Source organism: Heterocephalus glaber, unplaced genomic scaffold (assembly GCF_053883595.1).
Source record: "Heterocephalus glaber isolate CG9 unplaced genomic scaffold, H.glaber_assembly_v1.0 deba00001757, whole genome shotgun sequence".
In the NCBI taxonomy this organism is placed as follows: domain Eukaryota; kingdom Metazoa; phylum Chordata; class Mammalia; order Rodentia; family Bathyergidae; genus Heterocephalus; species Heterocephalus glaber.
In genome coordinates this window covers 3,474,970-3,486,337 of record NW_028258454.1, presented here as the reverse complement: position 1 = coordinate 3,486,337, position 11,368 = coordinate 3,474,970, and the positions used below count along the sequence as shown (strand labels likewise).

The window sequence follows — 11,368 nt, the reverse complement described above, 5'->3', positions numbered from 1 at the left end:
CCTTAGATGCAACAAAATTGGTACATGGAATAACACCAAAGTGTGAAACATAACCACAACATTCCAGTAATCATTCCATTAACACAGTAAAGTTAGCTTAAATTGGATTCCTAACTGGTTTCATGTTAATATCCTCTCAGAATGCCACAAGATGGAGACATACTCTTTAGATAAATGGCTGTGTACCCCATGCATTCCTGGTAGTGTCATTAACCCCTTATCTGTACTACTCTTGTCAGAACCTGGGGCCCCCCTAGGGACACCAGGTGGGAGTGTGGATGGAGAGTTCTCAGCATAGTTAAGCACAGGTCTCTGATCAGGTTATCAGCCAAAGAGCATCAGGCATAGAGTGTGAGCCATGAGACTCATTGGATAATATTTTGGCTCCTCAGATGTCCAATATCATATTATGTTATTAAACTTGTGGTCATAACCTTTTGAAAATATGAATTCTTTATTGCCACCTTTTGGTCAAATTGTGTTTTGTCGTATTTCTTCATATCATCATTTGAACCCAGTAAAAAGGATTTGAGAAAAGTTGGTGATTAACCTGATCTCTCAGAAGAGAAATCTCACTTCCCCAGTGGCAGTCACCATGGTCAGAATAGTATAGAGCCCTCAAGAATTTCTTCACAGATGTGCATACATATATGTGTCCATTTATGATATATACAAATGAATACTGCTTTCCTTCTGCTAGGGTATGAAAGGCAAATAGCTATGGCTTATATTTCTATAGGTTTTTGAGGTTTTAGAATATTTTATGAAGTGTTCTCCGTTTGGTCATTCTACTAACTTCAGAGCAAGGAGGAATTAATTGTGGGACAATTCTTACAGCAATCCTACACAAAGAGATAAAATTGTCAATGAGCTCTAAATTTCCTAATAGACTTTCAATCCATAACAAATCTTTTTAACCTTTCTAGAATTATTCCATATCAACTTTTTCATTGGCAAGCCTGCGTTTGTACTGAAAGTAGAGTTCAGCTTAGAGGAGTGATGTACACACTTTATGAATACATCTACTGTGTAGACAAAGCCTTAGTAACCTGTAGATGAACATGGATATATTAATGCCTCACACATCACCCTCAATTTATGATTCAAGATGCTGGTGATGAGGATGACAAGGATGAAGACTAAGGTGGTAATGGACATTCTGCCTCCATGCAGGGGTGGGTAGCCCGCAGTTAGAGCACAGCCTCTGGAAGGTGCAGTGTCTGCATTTGGATTCCTGTCTGTGACACTTACTGCCTGTGTTGCCTTAAGCAAGTTACTTAATCTCTGGAACTCGGTTTCCTCATTGGAGAAGAAGAGATGATGATGGCGGCGGTGGTAATGTTACCTATCCCACAGAACAGCTGTGAGATTAGATGAATTAGTATCTGCCCAGTGTTTTGGTGTTTGTTTTGGTGCTGGAGGTAGAACCCAGGCCTTTGCACTGAGCTACATCCCCAGTTCTTTTTTATTTTAGAGAAGGTCTCACTATGTCACCAAGCTGTCCAAACAGGGCTTGAACTTGCCATCCTCCTACCTCAGCTTCTTAGAGTGCTGGGATTACAGCATGGCTAACCTTGTACAATATTTAAAATAGTGCCTAGCACATAAATTATTTTTGTAACTAAAATAGTGCACAGCACATAGCAAGCACTATGTAAATATTTACTAAACAGAACAATAGTGATTCGTATTCACAGTACACTTACTATGGATGAGTTCTAGATTTAGCACTTTGACACACTATTGCTTTTCATCCTCCCAGGGTCTCATGTGAAGGGTGCTATTGTTGCATCTCCACTTTACAAAAGAGGCACACTGAACACAGAAAGCTTACATAACTTGCTTAAAGCGGCACAGCTAGTGTGCAGCAGAGCTAAGGCTATGTTAATCTGTCTCTATCTAAAAGTCCTTGTACTACACCTACATGTATGTCCCTGTTGCATGTCAACCATTTCACTAACTGGTCGAGTGGATTCCATATGATTTGGGATCCTCTGTAACTTAGTGAGCTGTATAAGACTCAATATTATTTTTTCTTCCAGCTTTTTGGTACATATTTATGTGACTCTTAATTCATTCATAGATATTTTATATTGAGATATATTTAATGCCAAAGAAAATATCACAACTATGTTCAATATCCACATGATGATAATAAAGAAGTCGTTGGGCTCTAAACAGTCTGTCCCTGCTGTACAAGAGTCTCCTTCAACAAACTGATCCATCGCTTTGTTGATTAAGTATTCATTCATGTGCCCTCAGATTGAATCTTCATGAATAAAGGAAGGTTAGACGTCTACACATATCAATAAATGATGGGATCATGACAAGGCCCTGCCTTAAAACAAGATGATAGATATACAGTCATGGTATCCCAGTGCTGATACATATGCAATGGTGAGGATCAAATCTAGGACCTTGGGGATGCTAAGCAAGTGCTCTGACATTGAGCCACTGCCCTAGCCCAGCTTTGAATAATTTTTGCTTCATTCTTTATATTTGTAAATATTTTTAAATAATTATAAAAGACTTTTCAGTAAGTTTTGAAGAACCTCGGGGAGAAAAGGGCAGGAGGGAAGAAGCCTCCTAAAGCATCGGGGCACCATACTCGAGCCCCTTCCCCTGCCCCTCCCCTCCCCTCCCCCTTCTCCCTCTCCCTCTCCTTCTCTCTGAAACCAAGTCTCACTGTACAGTCCAGACTGGTCTAGGATTTGCTATTTAGCCCAGATTGGCCTGAAACTTGCAATCCTCCAGCCTCAGCCTCTTGCGTACTCGAAGTACAGATGTAGACCACCGTGCCTGGCTTTCTTCTTGGACAACTTTTCCTGGCTCCCAACCCCAAACACCCTATTCCCTCTTACTTCATCTTATTTTCTCTTGGTCTTAGCAAAAATACTTAATGCCTCTGTCCCAGGCCTTCCTTTGGATCCTTCTTTCTCATTCCACAAACCTTAGTCTTGGTTCCTCCAAGAAAGACAGTACGTTGGGCCTCTGAACTCACTCCTTCCTCCGTCCTTGAGACTGGGGTAAAAGGGACCTTCAGGTCTTTGCTATGGTTTAAATCTCAGTGTTTCCCCGAAGCTTCATGTGCTCCAAGGCAGGGCTTTTGGAAGGTGACTGGATAATGGGGGCGCTGTAGCTGCCTCGCCATTAGGAGGTAGGGTCTGGTGGGAGGAGGTGGTCACTGGAGGTGGAGCCTGGAAGGGTGCATCTCCCTCCCCAGCGCCTCCCATTTATGCTTCCGGGTCACCATGATGTGAGCAGCGAGCCTCCTCTGGCGACCCTTCCATCAACCTGTGAAAGCTGAGGGACCACGGCCTCCAGGTGTGAGCCTAAAAAACGCTCTCCCCCTTTGGGCTGTGGGTGTCAGGTATTTTGTCTGAGTGACAAGGGAAGTGACTAAGACACCCTTCCACGTAAGTGTCGAGGAGAAAATCAGTGAAATTAATTATTCTACTTATAATGATATAATATAGAATTATTGTAATATTTTAACATATTGTTAAATTATTATAATTGTTAAACTACTGTTATTTTCTTGTAGTAATACTGTTACACACTTATATGAATTGTTATAACATTTGTTATATTACACTATTCTTATATTTTGATGTTACAAATGTTAAATCATAAATTTAGTAAAATAATAGAAAACGTTAAATTTTTTTTTTTTTTGCTGGGGATTGAACCCAGGGCCTTTGACTTAATGCTAGAACTACACTCAGCCTTACACAAAATATTGATTTGATGTGCTGTTATGTCATTATTATCTTTCTACATGAGCTGTATGAACATTACCATTTGAACCTGGGGCAGCTGTGGGAAATGCTCTGAATGGATTTCGTTTGCCTACAGAAGAGAGGGTCTATTTTGTCCTGCTTGTCTGTTTTGATCCTCTAAAAGAGAATCTGCATTGCTTTTTTCCCCCCATTTTACATCTAGTTAGTGAAACCAAGGACACTGTTAGAAGAGTTCCCTTAACTTTATTTTCTGTAATTATCATGAACACATTAGTTCTTTAAATGTGACTCCCACTGCATTTTGGACGATGCTTCTAATGAGTGAGCTGCCTTCCTGGATGATAGGGTTCTCATGCTGATAACCTCATCCTACATCTGTACTTTTGTTGAGAAAGGTCTCACTGTGTAACCCAAGCTGGCCTCAAGCTGTCCTCCTGCCTCAGTGTCCTGAGTAGCTGGGACTACAGGTGCACCCTGGTCACTGAGCCCAGGTTCTCACAATTTTTTCAGCTCATAAACTCTGAGTTCCACAGTCCAACACTACGGAACCCATCTACTTACAGATAGTTTTCTTGCACATTAAATGATTTTCAGTTCAATTCAGCAGCATATATGAGATGTTTACTGCCTGCTTATGCTGCTTATGCTTAGCACACAGTGTTCTCATCACTACTCACTTTGTTTTTTCTTGCAGTGCTGAGGCTGGAACCCAGAGTCTCACATGCTAGGCAAGCAGTATACCACTGAGCCCCACCCCCACCCCAATCACTCAGTGGTTGATAGATTTTATTTTTTAGACAGTATTAGGTTAACAGCAAAATTTGCTACTCATTTTAAATGTCTGAATCAAAGAGGCATCTGTTAATGTAACAAATTGTAATTTGCAAGTGAATCCATAGAGTACACACACAGACACACACACAGTTAGCTTCTTCTCTCTACCATCATCACAACTTGTGTACACTACATCTTGGATTAAAGGAGAAAGAGAAAAGCCAAAATCTTCAAAACATACCAGGAGTACTTTTATAGGAAACATCTGTGAACATTTCTAGCCAAAGTCCTACTAAGCTTTCAGTTATTAATTGCTGGAGATTTGTCAGTTAATATTTTACCTTTGGGGAAAAGGGTGGAAGATATAAAACTTTGGCTCCGAGCCAAATGAAATGTTTCTTAGCTGGAAGCCTCCTAGGGTCATTCACAGAGAAAGAAGAACAAAGGAAGGCCAAGAAGAATCTGCATATTCTCTAACCTTCCACTGCTAATCAAAATGGCACCAGAAGTCATAGGTTCTTAATCTTAGTGTCATTTTATCATGGTGGCAGCAATCATTCCTTGAGCTGAAATTTATCCACATGTGTCTAGAGACTGGTAGAGTAAATTATAGAGTCATTTTAAAATTAGGTTATTAAAAATTACCAAGATGTCTAATAAAGTAGATAAAGTACATAAAAATGTGATAGGTAGGTATTAAATTTAGCTGAATGAAATAGAAACTCAATTATGATGACTTACTCCAATTAGGTTTTGTCTTCCAGAGACAGGCAGTTTATAATACCATTAACATCCTAGAATCTTCTCATCCTTCTGGCTTACTTTACTTGGGGTGTGGTGGTCACCTTTGTGATTGCCTCATAGTCGTAAAATGGTTGCTGTACCTCTAGCATAATATCCACCTTCCAGCAAGGGAGGATAAGAGGAAAGAAAAAGAGGGGGAAAAGGACTAAACCTGTCCTTTATCAACAGAAAGCAATGGCTTTCCCAGAAGTCCCACCACTAGACTTCCACTTAATATCTTATTGGCCATAATTGTGTCACATGTCAGCCACCTGGAAAGAAGCATGAAAAATATAGACTTTAAGTTAGGTGTATTGCAACCTTGAACAAAATTTGGGTTGTCTTGCAAGGAAGAATGGCTATTGGGTTGACTGCCACAAAAACATTTTTTAAAATAGAACCTAGAAAACGTTTAACTCCTGGGCTCTTTGAAAAGAGTGAGAAAATAAATGATTTATTTAAGATTTTGAATAAAACTCCTTTTCAGGCTCATGCTTAGGCTAAAGGTATTACCTGCCCTCCTACCAGAGGGCAGTTGGACATAGTTCAGCATGAACTGGCTTGAGTGGCTCTTACAGACCTGGGAGGTCAGATTCCTGGCTGTGCTGAAGGATGCCTGAAAGGTCCAGGAAGGATTGAAGGCCTTCAAAGGGATTTAACAGTGATGCAAGTGTGCTCATTTTTGTATTTTGTACCTGATTTCAACAATAAGAAATTCGATTGTGAAATAAGCCAGTTGCATTCACAAAAACATAGTTCAAATAGACAAGAAACTTCTTTTCAAAATCCAAACCATAACTTACACCTCCAAAAAGCAATTAAAAGTGACATGTTTCATATGATCCAGAAACCTTTCCTGCATTCCTTGCTCTCTTTGCCCCTATTCATTCATACCCATTGTTGTATCTTACAAAAGTTTCAGTTCATAATGGACTGGAACTTTTTTTTTTTACAGCACCCCATACTGCAGAGAGTTTGGAAAGGCCAGCTCTAGTATAAATTTTGCATCTTGAAGACCTAGGTTTAATCCAGTGGAGAAAGACAGTCTTCCTAGGGCCAGTTTTCTCATTACTTGGTGGGGTGGAGAGGGAGGAGAGGATGTGGCAATTTACAGTATAGTAATCATGATACAATCATACAGTGAGGGTATAAATATAACTATTGTCATCAAGGGTGGAGGAGAGGGGCTTACCTAGTTTTCTTTGGCTTCCTTTACCATCATCCCAGGTTTTCAATGTTACACCCACCTCTTCTTTCCTTGGGCCTCCAGGGGAGGAAGTAGGTAATGGTCAATTGACCAAAAGTAATATGGAGCAATAAATCAGAAGTACTGGGATGCTATAGCTCCCTAGGCAGCTTTGTGTGACATCAAACAGCAGGATTGGGTAAGGGAGCACTGGCTCCCCCAGGATTCAACATAAATTATGACAGGTGAATATTCATTAAATAGAGAATTGATGGCTCTCTAAAAGAAACTGCCTATAAGTCAGGCTTTGTTGAGTTGACACCCTTCCTCTGTTGTGGAATATAGTAGTATCTCAGGTATTTGTGTGGCAGGATTACAAAAATAAAGTTAAGTAGAAAGAAGACAAAGACAATCATAATTGTAAAATTGTACTTTTAAAAAACTGTAGCTTTGGGACACAAAGTTATCCAAGGGTACAGGCCTTCTTTTTTCCCTCCCAGGAAGCTCAATTCAAAATTTCTAAGAGTTTTAAAAGATACAGTAGCTTATAAATTGGGACTGTGCTTTTTGACTGTAAATTGAGCCCACACTTTTCTTGATATACAGTGTCCACAGGCTTCCAGGCTCAAGGACCAAGCTTCAAACTTCGTATTTCTAAGCTTCATATCTCTCAGTTCAAACACATACAAGTGGTTTGCATTCTAATCTAGCCCAGTAATAGGTAACTTGGCAGACCTCAGGAATACACATCTCAGGTCATCTGTTTTGAGGACACCCCAAGACCACATAAAAACCCCCAACCTGGACCTTAATCTGGCCCACCCCTTGGGTACCCTCGCTCCTTTCTGAGTGTGGACCTTCTGGTCTATACCTGTTACTGATGTGCCCCAAAATGTTTTTCTGTAACAAACCATGAACTTATTCTATGGCTGACAGCAATGTGAGGTCTCATCTGCTCTCTGGGGAGATCTCCTTGGATCCCATCCTGTGGCATCCAAACTCCTCCTAAAGCTCACAGACTCCTGGAATGGCTCCAGATTAGGCTGAGCAACAGTTAGCTGTTGCTGCTTAGGAACACCCAACACCTCAGAGGCATTAAACTACCAACACTTGTTACTTCGCAAAAGCCTGGGGGTGGAGTGGAACTGGCTGATCAACACTGGCATCACTAATGTTTCTAAGGGTTCCGAGGAGCCTCTTCTCTAGCTGAGCTTAACTGGCGCATCTCAGCTGGAACAGATTTGCTCCAATGTCACTCATTGTATATACTTCTCAGGTAAATGGCAGGGGTCCCTGAGAGCAGGCTATACCACTCAGGCCTCCTGAGACCTAGGTTTAGGTACATTCCTCAGCTCATCACCTCATTCTTCTGACCAAAGAAAATCACATGGCCAAATTCAGACTAAAAGACAGAGGGAGAAACCATAAAACTATGTGGCAAAGGATGTGGGCATAGGGCAGATAAATATTGGAGCCATTAATGGGATCTCCAAAATGCTGTGGTTAACTTTTTGTGTCAACTTGACTGGGCCAGAAGATACTCTGCTAGCTCTTAAAACATTAGTTTTGGAGTGTGTGGGGTTGATTTCCAAAGATATTAGCATTTGATTTGGTGAACTTAGTAAGCATGTTTCTCTCTATGTCCCTCAGTATGAGTGTGCGTCAGTCACCCATTGAGGGTATGGGCAGAACAAAGGGCAGAGGAAGTCTGAATTCTCACTCTGCCTAGTTGCTGGAGTAGACCATTAGTCTGCTACCCTGGGAACTTCTGGTTCTTGGCCTTCAGACTTGACCTATGGTCTACACCATTGGCACTCAAGCTCTGCAACTTCTGAACTGCACCACCAGCTGTCCTGGCTCTCTGTCTTGTAGCCAGCATTTTGTGGGACCTCTTAGCCTCCATAATCACATGAGCCAATTCCTGACATCTCCTGGTTGTTACTATTTCTTTGAAGAACTCTGAGTCCTTGACTGCAAGAGAAAGAAGTCTAACAACTGATGATATCTACATACAGTGAAACTTTCTTCAAACAAAACCATAAAAATAAGGAAAAGCAAGAGGAGAAGAAATAGACAATTTAGAAAGCAAAGAATGGGAGGAAAAGGGATGAATACAGCAGTGATGGTGATGGTAAAAATGACAAAATCAAGGAGAGATCATCATGTCCAGCAAGGGTGTGGCAGCAAGAGATTAGACACTGAATAGTGCACCAGATAAAAGCAGGTACCTTGAGAGGGGCAGTAATGAAAATCTGATATGAAGGGATGAACCCAAAACCCAGTATGGGGGTGGGGCTGGAAGAGGAAACTGGACAACTCAGTCTTAAGAGGAAAGTTTATTGTTGTGAAAGCCTATATTAAAAACAAAAACAGAGCAAGCTCAAATTTTGTCAGCTATTCCTCAGAGGACCAACACCTAGAATATATAAAGAATTAAAAAAATCAGACCCCCCCCCAAATTTTAAGACCCAATAAGAAAATGGGCATCTGAAATGAACAGACATTTCTCATATGAAGAAGTACAAACAGCAAATAGATCAAAAAAATGTTCAACATTATTGGTCATTTGGGAAATGCAAATGAAAACAGTACTGAGATTCCATCTCCAGAAAGAATGACCATCACCAAGAAATCAATCAATAACAAATGCTGGTGAGGCTGTGGGGAGAAAGGAACCCTTCTCTACAGCTGGTGAGAGTGTAAATTGGTACAACCACTACGAAAATCAGTATAGATATTCCTCTAAAAACTAAAGCTACAGGTTCCATATGACCCAGCTATTCCCCTTCTGGTATCTTCCTGAAAAAGTTAAAGTCATCATACCATAGTGATACATGCATATCCATATTTCTAGCAGCACAATTTATAATAGCTAAATCTTGGAAACAGCCTATATGCCCATCAACAGATGAATGGATAAATAAAATGTGGTATTTATATACATGCTAATAAAAATATAAATAAAAATTTAAAATCAGCATGATACTGGCACAAAAATATGCATCTATGGAACAGATGAGAGAAACAACCCCAGGTGAATTTATTCATCTGATCTTTGACAAAGAACCAAAAGCTTACACTGAAAGAAAAATAGATTGTTTAACAGTGGTACTGGGAAAAGTGGTCATACACATGTTTAAGATTGAATCTAGACCTATGTCTCTCACCATGCACTAAAGTGAAATCACAATGGATCAAATACATGGATTTTAAAACAAATAATCTGCTGGAAGATAAAATAGGTAAAACTCTGGAAGACATAGGCATAGGTAAGCACTTTTTGAATAGGACTTCAATTACAGAAGAAATAACATGAAGAATCAAAATGGGATCATATCAAATTAAAAACTTCTGCACAGCAAACAAAACAGCCAACAGAGTGAAGAGACAACCTACATTTTTGCCAGCTGCTACTTTGGACAGAGGACTAACATCAAGAATATATAAACAACTGAAAAAATTAGACCCCAAAAGTAAGATTCCCAATCAAAAAATGTGCAACTGAAATGAATAAACACTTCTCAAAGGGAGTACAAATGGCCAGTAAATACATTTTAAAAAGCTCAACATCACTAGCCATTAAAGAAATGCAAATTAAAACAACTCAGATTCAATCTTACTCCAAGAGGAATGGCCATCAGCAAGAAATCAAATAATAACAAATGCTGGTGAGGTTATGGGGAAAAAGGAACTCTTCTATATTGCTGGTGTGAATCAACAACCACTATGAAAATCAGCATGTAGATTCCTCAAAAAGTAAAACTAGAAATACCATTTGATCCAGTTATTCTTCTTCTAGATATCTTCCTAAAAGAGTTAAAGACATCATAGAACAGTGACACGTGCATATCCACGTTTATAGCACCACAACTTGTAATAGCTATATCTTAAAAGTAGGCTATGTGTCCATAACAGATGAGTTGTTAAAAAAAAATGTGGTATTTATACACAATAGAGTACTTTAAGGAAGGATAAATTTGAGTCATTTGTCAGAAAATGGGCTCATTGAGGCCACAGTACTAAGTGAAATAAATCAGACACATGTGCTGAAATATTGCATGGCATCCTTTATATGAGAAACCCAAAGTATGAATAATTTAAAGAGCAAAATAGAGGACAGATAATAGGAATCAGAGATCTTTTGTAAATGAGAAAAGGATCTAGAGTTGGAGGAAGCGGGCAGGAAAGGATAGAAAGGGGAAATAAAAAGAATTAAGATGTGTATACGTACCAGCTCCCCACAATGAATGTAATCACTATGTACTGCAACATGTACTAAAAAAGCAAAATTAACTTTAAAAAATGAGAAGACCACAGAGCTGTACCTGACACAAACAGGAATTGTGACAAGGACAATGAAGTCACAGGAAAAAAAATCTTTCTAATCTGTTTTAAATAGAAAGATTTTTACCTTTAAAAACACAGGGTTTTGGCTTTCCTTGAAAGTGGAAGTTCCACAAGGCAGGGGGAAATTTTCCACATGGTTCTGCCATCTTGAGGAACCAAGGTGTAGCCACTCACTGCTCTCTGAACTCACTGGGTTGAACCCCTTGCCAAGAAGGTGCTTTACCCTGTACTAGTCTTGTAGCACAATCTATTTCTCCAGCCTCAGAAAGGTTTCTGAAGTCCTCTGAACATCTGTACAGTGGTCCGCCAACACCATAAGTTGAACATAACAAAATCAAAACTAACAATACCTTCCTCCTCCGTGAAATACACTCTTCTCCAATGATCACCTCCTTTGTGCCAGCGAGAAACCCACTCACCACTCTGACTTTTCTTTCCCTAATATATCAAAAAATAAAAATTCATAATAAAACTACAGACCAAAAGTACAGGTTATATAGGAAGTAACATAAGAAAGAATGCCCAAGACCTTTTCAGG

At 39.7% G+C, this 11,368-nt stretch overlaps 1 pseudogene across 1 annotated transcript in view; it reads right to left on the bottom strand.

The window, feature by feature from the left end:
- LOC110346798 (protein SREK1IP1 pseudogene) overlaps positions 1 to 11,368 on the bottom strand; it is a 37,589-nt pseudogene that overhangs the window by 21,625 nt on the left and 4,596 nt on the right. The window contains exon 2 of the transcript XR_015447383.1: positions 11,181 to 11,268. The product of XR_015447383.1 is annotated as a protein SREK1IP1 pseudogene (transcript). The remainder of the gene's footprint in view (positions 1 to 11,180; positions 11,269 to 11,368) is intronic.